Raw genomic sequence first — 25150 nt, forward strand, 5'->3', positions numbered from 1 at the left:
GCCTCACCTAACAAATAAAAATTTTGATAGACATGAAAAACCTAAAGCTAAATAATCTCTTAAAATATTTTTATACGGACAGACAGACAGCAAGGCATATTGACTTGCTCTTATCTGAGAATAACTTTGCAACCAAAGTCTATTTGTCTGTCCTATATCTCCCTGCTAAGTATGAATTAAATCCACATAGGCTAAGCTGGCAAAAACTTAGGGAATCAATACTCTTACAGTTGTAAGCAAAGTAGGTTTTTTTCTTAGGATAAAATTACCTTTTTTGACAAAAAAAAACGCTACAGTCTTTTTTTAACTGTTATATTTTCACGTTTTACCACCCCCTCAGTCTTCGCCTTGACTACTAGATATCAGGGAGGGAGGGGACATTGGGCTGTTTATTACACTAGTCCCCAATGTTTTATAATAACATTTTCTAATTTGTTGGTTTAACATCTAAGGGAACTTTTATTAAATTTAGTTTGTTAAAATTAGTGTTTCAACCACAAATAGTAATCTATAAAAGGGGTAATTTTGTGTTTCATCATTTGTATTTTATTATCTTATTCCTTTAAATCCCTGAGTAGAGATTGGATGTATGATTATATCTAAATCCTTTGTCTAATCTCTGCCCCTCATCTACTATTATACTATAATCCAGTCAGAAACAAACAATCCTAAGCACGCAATCTTTAAAAAATATCTTAGTTTTTTTGTATTCATGAAAATTCTCGTTTAGAATATTTTTAATTGCGAATGGTTTTCAATATTTAGGCCCAGTAAGCCCGTCCAATATAACCATACCAATAAGTCCAAATGTACATATGTACTATTCTAAACATAAAGATTTTTGACTGGTTTAAAAACCTTGTTTTATATGATAAAATCATGCTATTAATCCACTTGATATTTGGAATATTGATTCCTAGGACGATAAGAAAAATGTTTGAAGCAAAGTATTTCTACAATCCGTGTATTTATAAACAAATTGTGAAGAGATTTAAACAGAAATTTGGTTCATTCTTCTATGATAATGTTTTATTAGGAAACAAAATGTATCTTATTTTTTTTTAGATTTTAGTCATTTTTTTCTATGTTAACCAGAATATATATCCTTCCTTTACTTTTTGTTTATTGCATGTTTATTAAGTTTCGCTAGGATTATCTCCTTTAAGATATTAAAAGTATCTAAACATAGATTTTTTATACAAAAACAACAACTTTTAGATTATAGATTATTTTTACATTGGAATATTCTAATTAAAATGAACACATATGACCTGAAAAAACGTGAATTTCTCAACTGCTTTAATTTTTTTGTGAAGATTCCTATGACCAATGATCATTCAGTACATAACTATCTTGATCTTTTACTCTTCCTGAAGTGCTTTGGTGACTAACAATGAAGACATTACACTTATCTAGATTAATTAGATTAACTCGCATAATATCTAAGATCTTTTTGAATCTTTGTGTGATAATTTTGCTATCCAATGTACATCTACTTTACAACTCTTTTAATCTGTCGGTCTGTCTGTAATACACTGAAAATGCTTTTTAAGACATCAAATTTATGTAGGGAAAATGTAATTCTATAAAGCTCTTACAACATAAATTTAATAACTTTTTTAGCTTAGCAACTCATGGATGTAAACTTCCTTTTATTCTATACAACAAGCAACCTTTCTTTTTTAATAAATTCTTTTTTTATAGATAAAAGCTAAAGTTCAGAAATTTTAAATTACCAATTTTGAAATTGGTTTCTCTATAAAACACTTATTTTACAAAATGAGTTTAAATAATCATAATTCATGGTATTTCTTTTACCTTTGCTTGTTGTCCATTTCAAAAATTCTAATGTACCCTCTTTTTGTGTAAAAAAAAAACTGTGTAAAATATATTTGATAACCCTGTGATATATTCTATATTGAGGTGAGAGGAAGATAATATATATTTATTAGATATAATATTTCATAAATTCAGTACAATTATTGGTAATAACCATCTGCTTATTTGTGGAACATAACCCCTCCCCTCCTTTTCCTATTTTCAGATGTATTTTTATGCTTATTTTAGGTTTGAGTTAGGATTGACTAAAAGAAAGACTAAGGGTAGGAGGTAAGGGGTATTCACCCCGCCCTCCATTTTTTTAATATCTTAGATTTTTACCCCCCCCCCCACCAAAAAAAATTGACGTCCTTAGCTTATTAATAACCTTAAATTTCCATTTAAAAAAATAGAAAAGAAGCTTGAATGGAAGGTGTATTAAGTAATGGGAATATACCGAGATAATACTACATAACCTTCATACCATATATGAAAGTTTTTTCAATAAAAGGATTATATAAAAGATACGTTTTTTTATTTGTAATAAAATGTTCATAGTTCATAAAAATCTCCACCAAAACATTCAGACATCTATCTTTAATGGAAACCAAGAAAATCATTGTTTCCTTTATAAACAAACATATTGACGAACAGTCCGACTAAAAATATTTTACTTTATTTTTCCAATAACATTATTTTATTATTACTTATTCATAATCTTATTTTTTGCAATTAAAGAGAAAAAAAATAGCGTTTCCTTTGACCTTTTCTCTTACACCATCCATATCCTATTATATAAAGTAGTAAGCGTTTTTTTTGTCTGTCCCGAAGGATCTCGCTAACTGCTAAACCGATATTGTTCTCCTTTACAGTGAAGCTTCTTATAGTTCCTGGGAAGGTTTTAAACTATTTTTAGGGAGAGTGTCTTCACCCCCCTCCCCCTCAAAAATATGTTTTACTCTATTGAAGCTTAAATTTTAAATTGGATGAGGTCAACTTTTTCCTCTCCTACCTTAAGTGCACCTAGAGGCTTCTAGGGGGCGTAGCCGCTAGTTATATATATGTTGTTATCCAGTTTATTTTATGAATATTTTAGTGCTTTACCTCAAAGCATCTTTTGAGCAGTAAAGCCCTCCCCCCACACATCTTTATGTATGAAATAAATTTCAAATAAGAGATGTTGTTAGCATTATTTCTTAAGTCAAATCCCTGTAGGGTAGGCTATGACGATGCTCCCTACCCCTGCAGAGTTACCCAGTACCCAATATAACCTAACCATCCTGTCCTAAAGTATTGAACAAACAAACTACTCCCAACCCCCTTGTATTAAAAATTAACAAAAATTGTTGATGACGAAAGCAATAAAAGTAAAAATACACATAGGCACTATTCAATTTACAATTGGATGCGCCCCTAAACGTCTATTTGAAGGGAGGAGTAGTTGATAGAAATGTTGAATTCCAAGACTTAAATTCCTTTTAAAAGCCTAAAACCACACAATGACCTATACGAAACTTCCCTTAAATAAAAAATAAATCATTTAAGTGGTAAGCAAAAATCTAAACGAAAGCACCAACACAAAACTCAATACTTTTTGTTGCGCTGTAAACATGCAAAATTGTCCCTGTTTTGTTTTTCCAATAATAAAATTATTTGATTATATATAAACGCATATCACTTGTCATTGTCTCAGGAATCAAAGGATAAGAAAATCATAAAAAATTTAAAAACGAAGTAAAATTTACACATAAAATGTACACATAAGGAAAAAGGATAAGAGGATGAATACTCACCCCTTTTTCATGGTAAAATACTACTTCCCCATCCCTAAATTTAGAAGCAGACGAAAATCAAAAGCCGCCCAGGGCTTTTTGTAAGTCAATCATAAATAATAATGTGAATAAAAAGAAAAGCGATATCTAGCAAACAGCCGTGGGCGGTCAGAATCAGCTGAATGTTCATAATGAAAAAAATTTCCCCCTTTTTAGAAATAGAAAGATTCATATTTCATGATCAAATTTTTTTATATAAAAATAAAATTCTATGTAATTTTTAATTAAAACATTAAAACGAAAATATCTAATCTAATATTCTTGCCCTAAATATGGAAATAGTAAAAAGTAAAGAAATATTTTTTTTAATAATTTTTAATCCTCCCATTTGAAAAGTAGTGGAATAGCAATAAATTTTAGCGCGGCAACAGCGCTGAGTAGGTCTCTAGGCTCACTGCCTATTTTCGTTTTCTAGTTGCTTCGATTCCTCTCTTTTATTTTTTTCTCTATGAATGTACAGAGCCTAGACAATGGCCAATAAATCGATAAAACACTCAATTATGACGAACAAAATGACACCTTCTGTAAAATAAAATAATTGGTAAAAAGTTTGAACAACACATGTTTGTTACTGACCAATCAAAAGTTTGGACTAACGAATAAGATTGTGTGTTTATAAATCTTTGGGTAGCAATGTAATTACCAGTCCAAAGTTCTCTCTCTCCCTAATAAGCATACAAAAGATTCTCTGTAAAAAAACTATCGAATTTTTTTTGGGGCATATACCAATTACTTTATTCTTAAGTAAGGGAGTACTGATGAACTGAAAATAGTTGCCGAATGTGTACGCAGTTTCCTGAGTGTTTCCTCATCCTAGCTCAATATCTACTACTAGCTAAAAAAGCTTCAAACTTCAAAAAAAAATCAAAATTTAAAAAATTCAAATTTATAATGTATAATGTATAAATCGTTTATACATTCAAATTTTGATTTTTTTAAGGGAAGTTTGAAGATTTGTAGCTAGTAGTAAATATTGAGCTAGGATGAGGAAACACCCAGGAAACTGCGTACACATTCGGCAACTATTTTCAGTTCATCGGAGTACTATAGAGGGTGTACATCCATTTTCGCATAATTCATAAAATCAGTAAGAAAAAAAGAATTATTACAACAGTGTAAGCTTTATATTTCGCTTGAATTTATGTATACGCTTCTCTCTTTTGACACAATTTTTGTGTGTGATATAATCATTATGTTCATATTATTTTTGGAAATATGATTCCTAGGACAACAAGGTACAATAATTAAAGCGAATCATCTCTATAATCAATAAAATAATGCAAGTAAACAGAATCCTGATTTACATAATTTTGTTATTGTGATTTTTATGAATATAAAACACAATGCGAATATAATAATATGCGGAAGTGAATGGACGTGAATATGGTGGAAAGGTTGTCAAAGTTAATGTGTTTGCTGATGCCTGTATTCATATTAACAATGACAAATGCTATACACAATTCTTTTCATTATTATAGATCCCTCCATTTATATTTTATGCTTTTTTCCTGCCATGGCAAAAATTATCAAACCTTCGTAATTCCTGTCAGTTTTGATTAGATTTATATTTTTCAAAATTAAATATATAGAAAATAATAGTTAGGTACGATTTAGACGGTGTAGTAACTGATGATTCATAGAACAACAAGGTACAGTTCTAAAAGCGAAGCATCTCTAAAATCTTGACCTAAAAATGTTAGTACGTCCTTAAACAATATCCTGTATTTAAGCAATTGTGAAACAAATTTACATATTGATTAGTTTATAAATTTATATTCTGCTTACTAAGTTCTGACACTCTACAAGTATTACTGTTCGTTTGTCTTATTATCTCCACTTTTTGTTCACTTTCATCCTCTCCAAAAAAGCTTTTATTGTTTAGAATAAAATAATGTATAAAATAAACATTAATCAGACAAAATGAAACAGACAGAAATAATATGAGCTTAATTAAATTATATTCGATATACTATTCAATGATACATTAGTAATTTAGTTTCTCGTATTCATTCGAATCCGGTGGATAGGAACCGGTTCTCATCCATACGAAAAAACTATGTCTAGCATCGTATTATATCCAGCTTTCTACGAATATAAAAATGTGCAATCATAAGATTAAAACCAGTTTTTTTAGCCCATGCCTTAATCTTATAATTCTATATGCGCGGAAAGCCGTTTATAATACGATGCAAGAAATAACTAATATTATACTACTAGCTAGTAATGGCAGAAATAGACAAATTTAAACATTATTATTGCTGGAATATTTACCAAACAATTATTTTTAATAACTATCGGCTGCTCCTCTAGTGTCTAGGAGATAGAGGCAATAAAATATCCTAAACGACCTCAGAACATAAATATCATAATAAAACCAAAAACTTACTGGGACTTAAGTAAAGCTTTCCTAAGATGGCACACAATATGATCAGTAGATTGCAAGATCTTAATAAACAAAAATTAATTGTTTTCTGATTGGTTGATACAAACTAGAAGTGTCCAAACTTTTCCGTTGACAATTTTAATCTACAGGCAGAAATAGGAGATAGAGAAATAGAGTAATTTTTGTTTAGATAAACTATCCCTTCCTGACCTACCCATAAATATTGTATAAGTAATTAAAAAGCAAAGTTGCCAAGAAAAATATTTTATTTGATCAAAATCAAGTTTTATTCGGCTTTATTGTCTTAATTAGCCAAATTTTCTTAGGTAGTAAATTTTATTTTAACACAAGGTATTCAGTGGTCCTATAAGACTTTTTGCTGTAATTATATCAACATAAGAAATGTAAGTATTAATAATATATAATGGATAATACGTGGATATTATGACAGGGGAATTTTCGTAGTTAATTTAGGTTGCTAATATAGTCCTTAGATATTGGTCAATACATTCCTCCATGGCCAGGGGAGGTGAACGGGAAAAGTCATTATCGTTATATTAGCCAGCTAGGAGAAACATTTTATTAGGGTATTCGAGAATCTCTCACGATATTCACGTATTTTATATCCATTGGTAGATTTTCTATATAAAAATTGACTAAAAGACCATTAAATTGATTCCTTGCTTATCGATAATATGTCGGCAATGTTAATTTTGTTCAAATTCTATGCATTTGATATTTAGCATAGCAAAATGAATTTGAATATAACATTGGTAACCATTTATCAATAAACAAACATAAAGGTCAGTAATATATTTAAAATACTTTGAAAAGTGAAATATTTTTTCTTTCATTCAGCTTAACAATTTTAGAACATTACAACTGCTTTCTGCAATTTTTCTGTAAAATTGTGCTTTACTGTTCTTTTTAAAAAGTTAAGTAATGCTGCGCTTTAATATACATTAAGGTTCTTGTTTAAATTTAATTATGGTCTACAGATTATTTTTGTGCAATACTGACAGACAAAGGAGATTTAACCACGAGATGTAACTGAACAACAGTTATCTTTTTATCTGGTCAAAAACTTAGTCAAAGTTTGCTCAACTGTTGAAAAAAAACTTTTTTATTAAGACAAACAGAAAAAACTGTTGCTTGCTGATATAATACTTTTTTATTTGCGCTTTTGGTAACGAAGCTACCCTGTAATAAGAGAGGTCTATTGTATGTCCATACATTTTGGGGGATAGGGCTTAAATTTACTAGTCAATATCTTTTAAGGCTTTCCTTAACTTAAACTACCCTAAAAAAAGATTAAAATTACTTTTATTTAATATTAAACAAGGATGACAACATCCATAAAAGCGAAGCACTGAAACGGTAGGACAAACGGACATTAACACTTGTATAGTGTTAGAACTTAATTATCATAATATAAATTTATAAGAGTCAAAGCAAAATTGTAAGTAAATTTGTTGAAAAACTGCTTGATACAGGAAAATTTTTATGAACATACTTACATTTTTAGGACTTGATTATAGAGTTGCTCCGCTTAATACATTATACTTTGTTGTCCCAGGAATCAATATACCAAAAATCAGATCAATCCGATGATTAGATCACATAAAAATTTGTTGTTAAAAAAGTAAAAAAATCAACATGTTTAAAATGGACGTACGGACATTTTGGTAATGATTATAGAGTTGCTACGCTTTCTAAATCGTACCTAATTACTAGAGGAATCACCATGCAAAATTTGAAATCGATAGGACAATTCTAACATGCCTAAATTAACGGAAAAAGCTATCCGTTACGGACGTACGGACGGACCGACCCTAATTATAGAAAAGCTTCGCTTTTAAAAAGGGTTATAGTTATTTGTTCAACACTTACGATAGAGGGTAATCGTCAAATATAATGAAACTACTCACCAAGGTGTCCTTTCAGGCAAGCTTTATAAACATGTTTATATCTGTCTAACTCATTACAGTTGGAGATCAGACTAAGTATAAATTTTAATGTAACAGAATGGTTTTAATTAATCCGGGAACCATAAATATCTATCATTTACTTTCAGTTATTCAGTTGAGCTTGAGGTGAAAGGTTGTCTTAACCACTCTCCTCCCCTACCCCAACTTATAACTCTACACCGACTAGATTATCTAGTTTTGACCGCCTGGCTAACCAGTACAAATACAAGTGTAATTAATTCTACAGCTGACTCATCAAGTTTGACCGCCCAACACACATCGAATCTGCTCAACAAGTGAAAATTTAAGATAAGTTCTTTTTTTGTGTTTATTTAAAAGTATTGATATTTGTGATAGTCATCTTTAGTTTAATATATTAGTGAAGGTAATTCATTTTATTATTATTGATCATGACTAATAACGTTACCTCTAACTCTAATTCCTCCCTTGAAGGGCAGCGAGAAAATTCCAATACCCCTAAAGATTGGAATAATTTTACTTTTGACCACTTCTCTAAAATAACTGAGACAACGGGAAAAATTAGGGATGAACTAGATAAGCTTAGTCAAAGTAATAGTGGGAAGCCTAGTGAAAAGGCTAAAATCATAGCTCCAATAACCAATTGGTTTATTGAACTAGAATCTAAGATGAATGATTTGTCTAAGTTTGTTTTCGGGTTATCTAATAACCAGAAGACGCTAATTGAAAGAATTGAGAAACTAGAGGCCACCGTAGCTATCAATGTGGCTTCTGGCGACCTTGTGTCTGATATCGAACGGTCAGCAGGGTACAAAGATTTGTGCAATGAAACTATGCTTGCTTCTCTAAGTAGTAAGGTCCCCAACTTGGATTTAGGCGTTCATATTGATAGGGATTCTGACATTTTTTTGATTGAAACGGTTAAGGCAAAGCTTTCTTCTACTCTCACCCCTAAAGTTTTATCAGACGTAGTAATTACCCCATTAGCAAAAGAAACATTTGAGAAAAATGAAAAGTTTATCGTTCCAGTATTACTAAAATCAAAAACTAAACAAGGAAAGGCTGCTTTAGATAAGGCCCTAAAGACGAAGGGGTTAGATGTTAACTTTCATTGGCCTAAACAATTGTTTCCTATTATTAAAAGTTTAAGAGAAAAGTACCAAAATGTTAAATCTGAGGACATAGATTTAACCTCTAAGCAAATTCTCATTAGGCCCAGCGCAACCGGAAAATCCATAATGGTGTCTTACAGAACAAGGATGGGTACTAACTGGACATTTTTAGAAAGTTTTAAAACTCCTGCGCCTCAAGCAATGCTTGAAAACACCAAATTCTTGCAACCTTTCTCTAGTAAATATATACAAATGTGAGTAAACAAAATAAGCATTGGTTTAAAAAATTATTCTTGTTAAAATGATGCATGTTTTATATAAACTGTTCCTTTTTGTTGTTACTTTTAAATGGTATATTTACTATAAGTGTGAAATGTTATTCCCCCTTTTTCGTTCTCCCCCTTCTGCCCTTGGTTGTAATTTACCCCAATTTTATCATCCTTATTTTTACACTGACATTTCTCATAAATTGCAAAAAAATATTTTGAAACATTACACTTTTTCTCTTGGTTCAGTTCTATCATTCAAAAAAGGGATAAACATTTTTAAGTTAAAGACAAATTTTAGTTCCTTTTGTAAGATGTCAGGGGATCCTAAATTTAAAAAGGCGAGGAATTAATATTTGAAGAAGTAATTTTAAGTCCTCCTCCCCCAGTAAACCAGCCTTCATCTGGAAATTCCTTTTGTTTAGACAATGTAAAAGTTATAAGCCAAAATATGAACTCACTAAATTTAAGTTTAGCCTCTTTAGATAAGGATGGGGGTAAGTTTAAAATGAAAATTAATGCAGTTTTAAAAACAAATTCACATATAATTTTACTTCAAGACACGCGTGTGGGTAATAATGTAACATTTCTTAAAAACTATTTAATGATAAGTAAATTCGGAAATTATGATATTTATCTTAATAGCACAAAAGGGGATCGTGGTGTAATCACAATGATAAAGAGAAATTTTTGTCATAAAGTTTATAGAATATTTAAATCTAGGTGTGAAAATGTCCTTATCGTTGATTTGCATATAAATAATGAACGAATGCTTATCATTAACTGTTATGGTCCAACTCAATCTCAAAATAAAGATTTTTATTCACTCTTAAAACAAAAAATTGAAAGTATTGGAATCTCTAAGTTTGTTATTTTGGGAGATCTAAACTGTTTAACTTGTGATTTGCCTATAAATTCTAACGTAGTTTTGAATAATTATGAAATTCTTAACATGAGCGCAATACCTAACTTAATTCACACAAAAACTTTAGTTTCATGGATAAGGGATGGATTTATTGTAGACAAATTTAGACTTCTGTATCCAAATTTAAAAACTTATAGTTATATTCCTTTTAGTGTACAAGCTATAAATAGGTCACGGATTGACCATTGCTTGGCAAGCCCACAATTTAGTCCTTTAATTAAAAAAGTTGAATATCCAAATAGGCTATCAAAATTTTTTGACCATAAACCTGTCGTTTTCTTTGGGAAAAGTAAGAATATTACTAGACCAAAAGTTATTGATAGCTCCCTACTTAATATTGAACATTTATATTCTACAGTAAAATTTTCTGTGTACAGCTTTATGGTTGATAATACAGAACCTCCAAATAAAAATGAATTAACTCTACTAATTAATAGGATCAATATTTTATCTTTGTATATTCAGGGGCTTGAAAAAACGATCTTAAAGCTACCCAATGACAAATTTTGTAAACATTTACTAGAAGTTTATAGTAATGAAATTGAAGAAAACTGTTCACTATTTCCCAGTATTGAAACTTTTTTGTCTTATAATACTAATTTGGAACCGGACTTAATGTTAGAATGTTTATTAAATGAAATAAAAAATACATGTATTTCATTTCAGTCATTTTATGTTAAAACAACAAAGGAGGAAAAACACAATTTGTCTGATCAATTATCACATTTAAGAAGTATTGGTGATTTTAATTCTGTTAATTTTAAAGAAATAGAGGCAAAACTTTTGGAAATTGAACACAGGGAAAATCTAAGACTTTTGGAAAACACAAATTATTTTAACTTATTGAACCATGAGAAAAGCACTAGAAGCTTTTCTGAACTTTTGAAAAATAAGAACTCTCATGAATCTTTATCTTCAATTAAAGACTACTCAGGGAATATTATTCAAAATGATGATGAAAGACAAAATTTTATTGTTAATCATTTTAAACAACTTTTTAGCACGTCCGTTGAACCAGAAATTTCTTTTGAAGAATTTTTTGAAAGAAATGAAAATGATCCAATTTTTGACCCTTTTAAATTATCGCAAGAAGATAAAATAAATCTTGAGTCACCTATTCAAATGTCTGAACTGGAAACCGTTCTTAAAAATGCTAATTTAAATGCTGCTGTTGGTTTAGATGGCATACCTATGGCGTCAATAAAACATTTTTGGGATTTAATTAAAGATACAATGTTACATGGTTTTAACTATATGGCTAATAAAGGGGAGTTAAGAGGTATGATGAATATAAGTAGAAGCAATTTAATTCCAAAGGGTGGAGATAAAGATCTTTCTAATATCAAAAATTGGCGTAGCATTGGTATACTTACATCTCCTTATAAACTATATAGTGGAGTTATAAATTTAAGATTAAAAACTGTTGTAGATTCCATAATACATAATGCTCAGAAAGCTTATTCCGATCAGTATTTTATACAAGAATGTTTAATAAATGTATATGAACTGCTTTCAAAATCAAACTCCACAAATTCTCCTTTAGCAAGTCTAATAATTGATTTTTCGAGGGCATTTGATACAATAGGAAATACCTACTTACAATCTGTACTGCAGTTCTCTAATTTTGGTCCAAAATTTATTTTAATGGTATCTTCAACATTTAAAAACCGAAAATCTTGTATCCTGACTGAATGCGGTTTGACACAAAATTTTGAAAATAAGTTAGGTATTATTCAAGGAGACCTTCCATCTCCAAATTTATTTAAAATTGCAATTAACCCACTCGTTATAAAATTATGTCTATCAAATACTCTTAAAATTCCAAATTCAATTCCTTACAATTTTAACAGAGATGAAAATAAAGTAAATGTAGCAAGTGGTTTTGCAGACGATATGCAAAACTTCATGGAAGTAAAGTCAGAATCTCTCCAAAAATGTTATGATATTTTGACCAGCTTTGGAAAATTATCAAACCTTAAAGTTAACAACTCTAAGACTCAAATTATTATAACTGGTGGGTTACCTTCTTTAGATTTTATAAGAAAAGTTGAGGAACTTAATTTTGAAATTTCAGATAATTTTACAATTTTAGGTCTAAGCTTGCACAAATCTTTAAATGACACTAATTTAATCTGGGACAAAATATTGACAAAAGTTGTAAAGTTGCGCAATTTTTGGAATTTATTCAATCTTAGTATTCCTGGAAGGGTCTCTATTATAAAAACATATTTTTATTCACAATTGTCATATCTGGGTTCAATTTTCGAACCAACAGACCAATTTTTAGCAGACTTTGAAAAGTGTGTTGTAGGTTTTCTTAAACAAGGGGGAAGGATTGCTAAGGATAGAATCTTTCTTGACTGTAGCAAGGGTGGGCTTGGCCTGCCTAACCCAAAAGAATTTCTCACTAGTCTTAAAGTTAGCATTTTTTTAAAAGGTCTTAAAGCAAATGATTCATGGGGTAAAGAATTAAGACAATTTCTTGCAGATCCGGAAAACCCTTTATCTATACAAATTGATAAAATTATTCCAGAATCTAACCCAATTTTGTACAATCTAGTTAAAGCTTTTTTACGTTTTTGTGATTATTATTGGAAATTTAGTGGAAATATTCTTGCTGCCCAAGTTGTAAACAATCATTTATTCAAGGATAATCAAGGAAATATGATTAATAACAATTTCTTTACAATAAACTCATGGTTAAGGTACGGTAATGAACTAAAAAATCTTACCTTAAGTAATTTTATTTCAAACTTTGGCAATGTTTTAAATTATGATGAATTTTGTAGGAAATCTTCTTGTTATGTAACCCCAAATGAATTTTTAAGAATGAAACATAATCTAAGAGTATTTTTAAATAAGTGTAAAACGAAATTCTCTCAAAAATCTGCTTCAATATTGGTCTTTATTTCAAAACCCAATTTGAGAGCAAAAGATTTTAGATACTTCTTAGATATATCCAAATCTATGATAACAAATTGTCAACCCGTTAAAACTAGAAATACATGGCTCAGTAATGAAATAGATATAAATAGAGAATCAAGGTTTATGTGCATGTGGAGATTATCCTATCTTCCCATGAACATAAGAGACTTTGCTTTTAAATTATCTAACAATCTTCTTCATTTTAATGCAAATTTATCAAAATTTAGTGACACTAGTCCAGCATGTACACAATGTACAATTGCTTTAAATCTTCCCGCCCCTAGAGAAACTTCTTGTCATTTTTATCTTTATTGTTCATCAAATACAGAATTACTTTTAGAATATTTTAACAATTTTCTTTACCAATCTAATATGACATGGGTTGCAAATTTTGTTTTCTTGGGAGCACCGTCTAATATACCATTCTATAAAGCTATAATTATCAATACAGAAATTATTATTTCAGCTTGGTTTCTTTTTGAATGTAGAAATAAGAAAATTAAACCTGTATTGTCAATGTTAAAAGAGTTTTTAAAGAATTACAGATCAATTTTTATGCGTTTTCCTAAATATCAGAATGCATATAATAAGTGGATAAGTGGATAAGAGGATAAAAGAGTTGGTGTTATTACAGGGCCATTAAGAAAAACTGTTTGTTATTTTAGTATTTCTTTCTTAATATCTGTCAATATTTCTTTTAACTATGTATTTTTTCTAACTTAAACTTTCATTCTTTTTTTTTTCATTTCTAAGCTGACGGCTCAGTGTTAACAGAGAATCCGGATAATCATAGATCCTTGTGTTAATGAAAAAGATGCCATTGCCCTCACTTAGACTAGACGTCAAAGAAGACGGAGCACATGAAAGAAACCAAATTTATTTTTATGTAGTAATTGTAAATAATTTTCAATTTTATATTTTTAGTAATATGTTTGTGATTTCATTTTTATAAACTGATTAAAAACCAATAAAATACGTAATAATAATAATAACTTTATAATGGTATCTGCCTGTAACCTTTTATTCTATACTTATTAAACTTTTGTATCCTATATGTAAAATTTTTTTGTGTGTCCGTTAAGATCTCTCTAACCACTTCAGTTCTCCTTTTTATGGAAGACACACATATATGTAAGGGAAGTTGTAGGCTAATTCATCTAAAATTAAGTATTTGTATAGTTTTCAGCTAACTTCTGCCCAAGGATTTACATCCCAGGGAGTAAGGGAGGGGACAATGGATCGAATATTCAATGTTTAAGAGTCTCAGACTTTGGGTACTGGCTTAAAGGGAATGTGCACGAATACAGCAGATTCTGACTCACTTTGGGTACTAGAGCATCAATGCCCCGCTAACTAGCTGAGTTAGATTTGAATATGCAGACAGAAAAATTTGTTATTAATGGTTGGTTTAAAAAAATATTTTTTCCCAAGAAAATTTCATTTCATGTATAGAAACTCTACTGTGATATTTATGTATTAAATAGTCTAAGAACCGCTTGAATTTAGGGGTCAGTTAAAAATATATGAAAGGGTTTACATAGCTCTAAACAAGATTTTTCTAGTGATTAATTACCGAATGTTTACTACATTGTAATGTATTGATAATTTAATTTTCAAGTAAATTATTTTTTTCTTAGAACCAATTTTGTTCTAAATTAGATTACCATGATCTCTTTACAATTTTGGTAAAATTTTCTTAATAAATCTGGTTTTCATTCCTTTAAGCGAACCCTCTTAAATAGAATTAATTGCCCATTGTCCCCTCCCTTACTCCCTGTTTACATCCCCTAGTTGCTAGGGACACAACAGCTGAAATTTTGTTACGTCAACATAACGTTATAGGTTTATCAGAACAACGTTGCATGGTTTATGAGTTTAAATCTAATGCTTAAGGATGAAAACAATAGAGCGATGTTTTTTAAAGGTCACCAAACATTTATGTCAACGAAATACTACCCAGTTAGACAGGGCTATTTAACATAATTTGTTTTGATATTAAAGCTGAAACCAATGTTTAACCATTGCCGGAGGATTTTGCCGCAATATGTAACAACATATACGATACTTTGGACGTAAAGGAATAAGTACTTTGAAAAATAAGTAGGAAATTATTTTAAGTGTACAATAGAATGGATGGAAAAAGTACAAGTAAATTTTTATTCTAAAAATAAGTTAGTAAAAATTAGAAGATATCTTAGAATTAAATAGTTTCTATTAAATTCACCAAAACTGGTAAAATATATTACTTTTGCGTTGTGACGGAGTGACAAACGGACATAACCTGTTTAAAAAGAAGCTGCTCTGCAAAGACAGAAAAGCTTTTTGTCTGTTTGGAGTCTAAAAATCAAATGAGCCACGTAGCAGTTTTGCTTCAAGTGTATTTTTTGTTTTGATATTCCTTGTATAAATCGACTTTTAAAATAGTTTCAGAATACATCTGTAATATTTTTATAATTCTTTTAGAATAATTATATGTGTTAATATTAACCACAAGATGTAAAGTCTAAATATTCATTTAATATTATGTTTATTCTATACAATATACTAGCTGCTGCGATTCTAGCATCTAGAGGCTCTGTATTTAAAGGGATAAGATGGGGGCTGAAAAATAGCCTAAAACAATCCCGAGACCTATATGAGGCTTCCATGTGAAGAAGAACTCCAGCAGTTCAGTAATTAATAAAATCTAAAGGCATCATTCTACTTTGTATTATAGATACTTATACATTCAATACCCTTAATAATCGATATATTAATACGTGAATGTTGCACCAGATTTTCATGTTCTTTTATAAAGCCATACTCGCAATTGGCAAAAATAACGATAAGCCAAATCCACCCCATTTACCCCATCGTACTGGATGAACGACATGACTAATAAATGAGTTCCATATTAGCAACCTTAATTGACGACAAATTTTCCTTTAAAATATATCCACGTATTCTATATCCGTTACCACAATATACCCCAGTCAACCCGGAGGCAAGTGGTTGACATTCAATATCAATGTTTCTTGTCGACAACAATCTATAAAGGAGGTAAAGACTGACATTTTCAATTCTCTAACTTTGTGAAATTTAACGTTGGTAAAGAATAATTAAAATAAAAGCCTTTTAACGTGTTTATATTGCCGTATTCATCGTTCAATCCGCATAGTGTTTCAAATTCGCAAAAAGAGAATATGATAATGATGGTGGGAAGGATCAGTTTTAAAAGTATTTTAATGTAATCCATGTGCGGAAATTAATGCACACCTAGCTTGATATAAAAGAATTAGAACCCTTGTGTTGTAATACTCAACTTCTAATCAGGAACGAGGAAAGTGACTGAACAAAAATTTCTTTACTGCTACAAAAGTCTCATCTTTTAAACTGCTCAATAGACGTAAAGGCCAAGTAAGATATCCTATTTAACATAATAGTAGCTTCGCCCTCAGCCTCTAGGGGAGGGAGTAGGATGTTAGGAAATTGCTTAAAACCATCCAATGACATTTAAAACTTCCTTAAACAGTGTTACCATTTTGGACGAGTATTTATGAGATCTTTAGCTTAAGAGAATAAAACCTTACTACTTTATGTTATAGAATTTTCATATTTTCTCCTTTATCCTTGGATTTTATTGTTCATTGTTCATGTATTCTTTCATTAGCCTTAATTTATTCTTTATTATTTTCCTACTGTTAACTGTTATACACTCAACCTTAGGCAATCATAATTATGCTTAGAGCTATAATTTTATATGGAATATTACACAGAAAGTATAATTGTTTTACTTTCTTACAAATGTGTATAATAAAATTGTAATTCATGTTTTATCCATTCTTAACTTTTTTATTTTGTTTGGCATATTACCAATAAGTTACCTCATACAGGCGAGGCTGCTGTCAATGACACTCTAACGTCAGGTCCAACAACCAAGGATAACTAAGGGGAGCAAAATCGCCCCTTTTCTGTCCAAACAATTGTTAGGGAGCTAAGTGGTAAAATGTCCCAACTGACATAAAACTCTTCTTGCGAGTTTTGGACATTTTACCACGTAGCTCCCTAACTATACGTAGCACACGAACCGTTCTTATATTTCTAAAAACTAGAGTTCACAGCAGGTCCTAACGGTATTCGTGATACTTTTTTACTATTAGCACAAGCCACACAATTTTAATTTTAAAAAGGTCCTCATTTTTTTCACACACTCTTTTAAAATTGAAACTTTTTTTATTGGTACGAATTTACAACTGATGGTTAAAATAGTCATGCAGTGTGTTTTTAATAGAATCTAAAATTAAAAAGTTGATATGACATATAACAAGTTTAATAAAAATTACTTGTGTTAATTATTTTTTATACATTTCCAAGTAATGTAATAATCAATTAGCTTTAATATAAAATTAAATTTACTTTTAGAAGTGGCAAGTGAAGTAAATTTAACAAGGATGGCATCATCTGCAAAAGTGAAGCTCAACAACATCAACATCCAAAAATCTGCCATAAAGTTGACAAAAAATGTAATACTAACATTCTGAGACGTACATAGTATGCCACGCATAAAACGTTATGCCCAAATGTCGTAGGAGTCACCATTTTCAATTTAATTAACTATTAAGATCAAAAATAATGTAACAGAAATTAAGTTATAAACTTTCTACAATTTAAAGGCCTCAAAGTTGTCATAATTAATGAGTGTTTCAGGAACAATAATCCAAAGTTTGAAATCGATAGCACGATAAAATTTATAATCCGGGCTATCCGTTACGGATGTAATGACGGACCAACCAACTGTATAACAAAGCAACGCCTTTAAAAACTTAATGTTCAGTGACAAGTTCTGAAGAGTTAAATGCATTTTCTTGATACTTTAATTTCTTCACTACAATCATTTGCCAATATCCCATCAACCATTCAAAGGACCACTAATTTGCCCACCTTATTTATCAAAAAAAGGGGGAAAGTCTCTCAGTATTCTAATAATAATAATGTCTAGGTTTTTAGTGATTTGGTGTAGGTTAGGTTAAGAATCGTAACAAGAGGCATAAAAAAAAAACTTGTCGTGTGAACACTTCATAATTTTGTTCATCAGTCATAATGTCATCACAGCCATTAACAATCACTTTTATTTGATACCAATGGATATCTTACAACGTCATGTCGTTATTATGTCAGACATGTTCACTTTTGTCTAAGCTTATATACTATATAGTCTACCAAAAATTTTAATTTCATGTAACCAAAACCAAAAAATTTCTTTCATTTGCCTTCTTAAATTGGTTTTTGTCGAGGCTCTATTGAAAGATTGAAAGAACGTCTAGCATCCTTTCATTGTGGTTGAGTGGAGGGTTATGTTTGAATGGTCCACTAAAAGCTAAGGAGATTTTTCCACAACAATCATTCTAATGCAATTATATTAAGTTGTAATTATGCATTGTAATTATAATATCATGGAAACAAATATTAAAATATTGCACTTTCAAAAAACAAATTAAATGTTGTTTATGGGGGTAATACTGCAACAAGGATTTAAAATAAAGTAAAAAAACATATTTTACTTTTATTTCTACATTTAGTTTTTTTTTTGAAATCTTTAATTTTATAGCTTTGTAATAATTTATTTTTTTATTTGATTTATTAATGTGATTTAACTTTTTCATAACATTGAACTATAAGCATCCTGAGATTAAAAATAATTTACACATATTATTAGTTTAGAAATTCTCATTTTTATAATGGTTGTATTTACTTTTGAGTATCAATTATAGAGATTATTATACCCAGTTGTTGAAGGATTCCTTTTTAAAATGAACGATACAATTCTAACAGTTCTCAACTAAAGATTAGTGATAACATTTACAGACAGAGGCTGAAGTTATAAATGCTTCGCTTTAAAAAAATCAATTTAATAGAATTTGATTTTGATTTCCCACTTGACATTTTTAATTTAATGACATTTGATTTGAAACAAAATTGTGATTCTTTGAAAAGTAATTATTTTCATTTCAACTACTTCTACCTTTTAATGAGTTTAATTCATGATAGATACTAAAGTATTTGGTGGCATTTGTCCGAAAAGATCGCAAAACTCGAACTGAAAGTAAGCCTTAAAAATCTTTCTTAAATCTTACATCAGTACAGGGCAGGTTGAATGCTAAATTCAGAAGGCTATGAAACCAAATTCTTTGTTACTGATTCCTAGAATTCTTATAGATCAAATTATTAGCGTAGTGTAGCATCTCTATTTTCATATTCCAAATCGAACACCACTCAATTTAAAATAGTGATTTATAAAGCTTTTGATTACAGGAGTTTTGCCATCTTTCAATAAAAATCACTTCTATTGCTGAATGATAATCTTCGTTTGACTTGAATTTAAGCTTTGCTTTGAAGAATAATGTCATCCTTGTTTTGGTAAAACTTACAACTATATGCAGTAGGAGGAAGAATAAAATATGGCGCCGGAAAATTTACTGTCTCAAAAACTCACTTCAGATTTCTGTCTAGTTTGGACAATTGAAAGTCAGAAAGAACAGAAGTGAAAATTAAATTCAAATTGCCTTACAAGCAAGTTCACTCCCCAAATTCTTTTACAAGAATTTTAATTCAGGGGAGGGGGGCTATTTTTTCCTGCAGTGTTTTCATTGAATGTCGACTGTACTGTATTTTATAAAATGGTCGGAATTGACACATATATGACAAACTATACTACAGACAATTTGTTCGACTTGAAGGTGATTTCAAAAACATTGGACTCGACTACTATTAGAAACTTTTTTTAAAGATAACATTTAAACAATGTTGGTATGAGTTTAGTCTTAACCTGTTATAATGATAGCAACAAATTTTAACATAGATTTAAAACTTGACGGTTGTGCACCTTATTTTGAAATTAATTAAACATAAGGAAGGGTTCTGTGTTCTACTAAGCGCTTATATGGAGACCGCCTAATTTACAAATAATGTAAATGATTCTGGACGGCCTAAATTTGTTGTGACCGGACAAAGTTTTACCCTTATGTATATTTCAAAATAGTCTTCCATTCAAAATATTAAATTCATAGAAGGACAATTTTGTCTATTTAAAGCAAATCAAAAACAATTGTAGTATTCTAGTGTAAAAAGTATGTTAAAACCTTGAAAGCCAGAATTAGTAAATATCTAATAATATATAGAGTAAATTAAATGTTAAAATTTCAGCATTGACAAATTTTATCTTATCTTTGTTGAATTTTTTTTGTCTTTGAAAGATTGTGTATGCAATTTGTAGTCTTTAAAAAATACTGAAAATTTTTAGGAAAACATATCAAATGCTATGGTTAAGTCAAACTGACAAAAATAGGAGAGTAAAGTAGAGAATAGGGCGAAAATGTAGCATTGGAACTATTGAATAGCAAACTTTGAAGAATTCCCACTCAATTTAGCTTAAAATACGTCAATAGCTCACCTAACTGACCAATTGTTTTAGCAGTTTCCTATATCTAAGAGTAAACAATAGACAAATACAGGCATAATAATACTTTAGCCTTTATATACAATTAAATCTATTTTAAAAATAAAAGAGTTAATTTTAGCATTATTATATAAACAGTGACACCAGTGTATCTTTATTCTCAAATATGTGCAAATTAGCATGTCTCAAAATATTCTGTTTAGTCATTTTATCCAGTTAATATCTTTGCTAATAAATAATTAAAAATTTTTAAAAAGCATTATGTTTAAGCATTGCATAAACTAACTAAGAAATTATTCAAGAAAATAAATAAATGGAAAAACCATTATTTCTATTTCATAAGTTAAATATCAACTTTATTAGAAAATGATCTATTTAGTGTGTTATTAAAAGTTGACTTAAGTAATCGGCAAATTACCTCATTAAATAAACAACTTAGTGAGTAAGTCAATGTAATGTTTCTATTTTAATTTGTGAAATTCTTGCATTTTGGGACAGGCAATTGAAGAGAACATTGTACAAGTTTAGTTTGTAAGCAATGAGGGATAGGACCATAGCTGGTTTTTTATTTACAACACTTTCTTGCTACATATATATTTATCAGCAATCAAAGATAAAATTTAACACATGAGAATTCAGAGGAAGATAATCCAATTTATGATCCAATGTCCTATCCCAATCACCCTGTGATAGTTTGTATGCCAAGTTCAATCAAATTTATACACAACATTGTGTCAAAATCTATACATGTGTGCAGGGGCGTGTGTGAGGGGGTTAAGGGGGTGTTAAAACTCCCCTGACTGGAAAAATTGTGAAGGACTGTTCTGTTATTTGTTATAATTGATTGTTTTATGTTTAGTCATCCATAGAGACTATGGCAATCGCAAATTTGCTTTTATTGTATTTTGTTGAAGAAATCGAACCTTGTAAAAGTGTCTGACTCTGATTATGACGTAAAAAAATTAGCCAATGAGAGACCACTATAAATTTTACTATATGTCAATTACAATGTATACTGGCCTCTCATTGGCAAATTTTTTTACGTCATAATCAGAGTCAGACACTATTACTAGGTTCAAGAAATCAATGTTTATTTTTTTTAATTAAGGGCATTACATAAAAGTAGTCATAGCAGACATATTACCAACATTTACTCGACCAAATGGTAACAAATAAAGGTAGTCGTTGCTGACACAATATTGAAGGAACTCTTTGACAATATTAATATTTATAAAGGGGGTAGTAACGAACAATGAATTAATATTTACTTAGATCCGATAAAATACCTACTTTAGTTTTTATATTGTTTGCTTATATAACACCAAATTATGATTATTATAATAGTTTTATGATGATTATCAAATCAATAACCTCGTAAACGGTTTACATATTATTTGGTGAATATCATTAAAAAAAACGTAGCTTTCCTATATTTAAAGTTTTTACCTCATTACAACAGAGATAGGTAGGTAAATTATACTTTTGATTATCAAATTTAGTAAGAAGCTTCAATTAAAGTGGTTTGTTTGATAATTATTCTTTGTTTAGCTAATCTACTGCTTATATTTAAGAATAGTGTCATCCTTGTTTTACTTAAAATGATATTTAAAGTAATATATAGAAAGCTATACAATAATTGTCGCTAATAGAAAATCTTTTAACCAAACCAAAGTAAAAAGGCATGTTAGAGAGCAATATAAAGCTTCTCTGAAATGAATAAATAATTCAATATGTACAGTGTTGATAGGTACATTAAATAAAAAGAACATGTTTAAATAAACTGTGTATCACTCTATGGTACTTTATATTATAGGAAAAAGATAAATATATAGAATTAGATAGTAGATAGAGGTTTCTCGATAAAAACTAAATGTTATTAATAACTTTATAGAATAAATAGTTGACATAATGTAGATAAACATCAATACAACGCTTCCAGTATTAACAGGGTAATGTTTAATTGTTGTTATTTATATTTATATAAAGAGTTTTCCACGGAAAGTAAAACAAAATTTTATGGTATTCAGCACAATTTTGTTGGCCCCGGAGGGGCCAATTGCATGGATAAATTATATATTTCAATATTCGATGTAAAATCTTTATAATACGACATGATTTTTCAGTATGGCTCGGGACATGTTTTAATCCAGTGAAAATGCATCAGAATCGGAACCATATTTAAAATAATATTGAACTCTAATAAATATTTTAATGTTAATTCAACAAGTAATAATAGCACAATTATATAGGTGCATGATGTCATGATTCAATAAATTAATTCAAAATGTCACCACTTAATAATTCATTTATACAGGCAAGCCAAATTATTTTGTCAATTTAAATATTACTTTATCAAATTGTAGTTACCTTTAACTATTTAAAAAAGATTATTGTCTAAAAAGGATTCAAAATTATTATTTTTCACAAAATGTTGTCGAAAATTCCTAGTTTAGCTTTCACAGCAGAGGAACTATAAAAACTGAGCACAAAATGACGTGTGTATGTGTGCGTGTGTGTGTGTAAGTTACGGAGTAATGGTTTGGCTCTCAGAGGTAGGGAGATAGAGAGAGAATGATAGGGAAAATTGGGGAAACAAAAACCGTCCTTTTGGAAATATACATTTAAGAGAAAGATTGTCTCATACAAACATTGAAAGAGAGAACTCACTACGACTCGGTATTCATACGATGAAGTAATTCTTTAAAACTTAAGTAGCTGGATGTGTGTGTTTGTTTGATTGTCCAATAAAATTTTGTAAAACAGTAATTGGTCCGTCCAGTTTCAGGCTATTTTGAAGGTCAATCGCTTCTTATAGTATAGTTTTTAGAATTTAAGTTCTTTGTATAATAACAGAAAATAATAAATCAGATATCAAAAATACTACAGCTAAGCAACAATAAATTTAGATTTTGTAACAGTAACCTGTCATAAAATCTAGTAACATTCACTAATAGTCTTATTTTCTCATGCCATTTTATAGAAAATCATATCCATAATGCCATTGAGACCAATTACAATGATTTCTTAAACTAAAACTTACTGTTGGTTATGTTTTCAATTTATCTATCAGAAAAATAAGCTCTTATATGTTAGCCATTGAGTCAATATAATTCAGATGAAAAAGAAAAGTGTGCAATTTATATAAAGTAACGTTTGTTACTATTCAGCTATTTTAGGGGAGAATTTTTTTTGCTGTTTTGAAAAAAAATCTGCTCTGCGGGGAGGTTAATATTCCGACTAACTATGGTTGTTTACGGGTACTTTTCACTCCACGGGGTCTCAACCAACTTGTTCACGGGGGGACTGTTACACTACTGTTTTCGGGGGGTGGAAACAACCCCCCTCCCCATCCATCCAGTCTTTAGTCGGGTCGTGAAACATGAATTTTCGGCCTTAATATTTTGTTCCCGACTACGTTAATGGCTTCCGAGTTAGATTGAGAAAGATAGAGAGTGGGGGAGAAGGAAAGAAAGAGAGAGAGAGAGGAGATAGTGTTTTAGAGATAGAGAGAAAGATAAAGGAAGCAAGAACAATTTTGTCCACAAGTAGCGTGGTAATAAGAATAAAGTTTAAACAACAATTTTGATTAAATAAGTCGAATACACTGTTACACAGCCTATTATATAAAGAAGTAAGTTTTTTGTCTGAAGCCAAAGATCTCAGAAACTGTTGGTCCGAATTTATTGAAATTTTCAGGGAGACTATATGAATGTCTCTAGGTGGTTTTAAGCTCTTTTGCTGACCTCCTTTGCCCTCCCTAGGTGCAAAGCAACTAGTTTATATTAAATAAATATTGTAAATTTAATGCCGGTTTTAATGTGACATTTTCGTTGAATAGCCTATGGAATTAATTGTTTTAATTTGCTGAACTCTGACAATAAATGTAAAATAATATTTCACACATACGACGTCAGTTGGATATTAATTATAGAGCAGCTTTGAATGTTGAAATATTGTGAATGAAATAAAAATAGAAATAGAATGTTGTTTGATACTTGAAATTACTATATCATCAGGGAAAGGACAATGATAGTTGAATCAAACTTGAAACTTCAACCCTTTCTTTTTCCTAATTTGTACTTCATACCAAGAACAGCATTTTATACCTAGAAGAGGTTTTATTTCTTACATTATACTACCTCAGTATCCGTGAAATTACTATATCTAAACTCAAAAGTTGAATAAACAAAAATACTTTATCTTTTCACTTATTCATATAGTGTCTTTTTAAAGGTGAAGCTACTCTATGATTCAAAGGACTTTTTGCATAGATAAATTGTGTAAACATGTAAAAAACCAATAGGCTTGTTTAGGCATCATTTATATAAGATTAAAACCTTATAACATTTTACTTGAGGTCGAAATTGTTTATAAAATCCTTTTTTTAATGTACCTAAAGGCCTTAAACCTTTATATCTTTCGGTTATCATTTAAAAGTAATTTCGACCTTAATTAAAAATGTTATCTTTTAACACAAAAATTAGTATATAGAAAACCTTAATTTTAAA

General features: G+C 29.7%; 1 protein-coding gene across 1 annotated transcript in view; it reads left to right on the forward strand.

The window, feature by feature from the left end:
• Window positions 1-25150, forward strand: part of LOC145322438 (uncharacterized) — a 442211-nt gene that overhangs the window by 112203 nt on the left and 304858 nt on the right. The window lies entirely within an intron of this gene.

The sequence above is a fragment of the Acartia tonsa genome, chromosome 6, assembly GCF_053477335.1.
Source record: "Acartia tonsa isolate MP-2025a chromosome 6, ASM5347733v1, whole genome shotgun sequence".
Taxonomy (NCBI): domain Eukaryota; kingdom Metazoa; phylum Arthropoda; class Copepoda; order Calanoida; family Acartiidae; genus Acartia; species Acartia tonsa.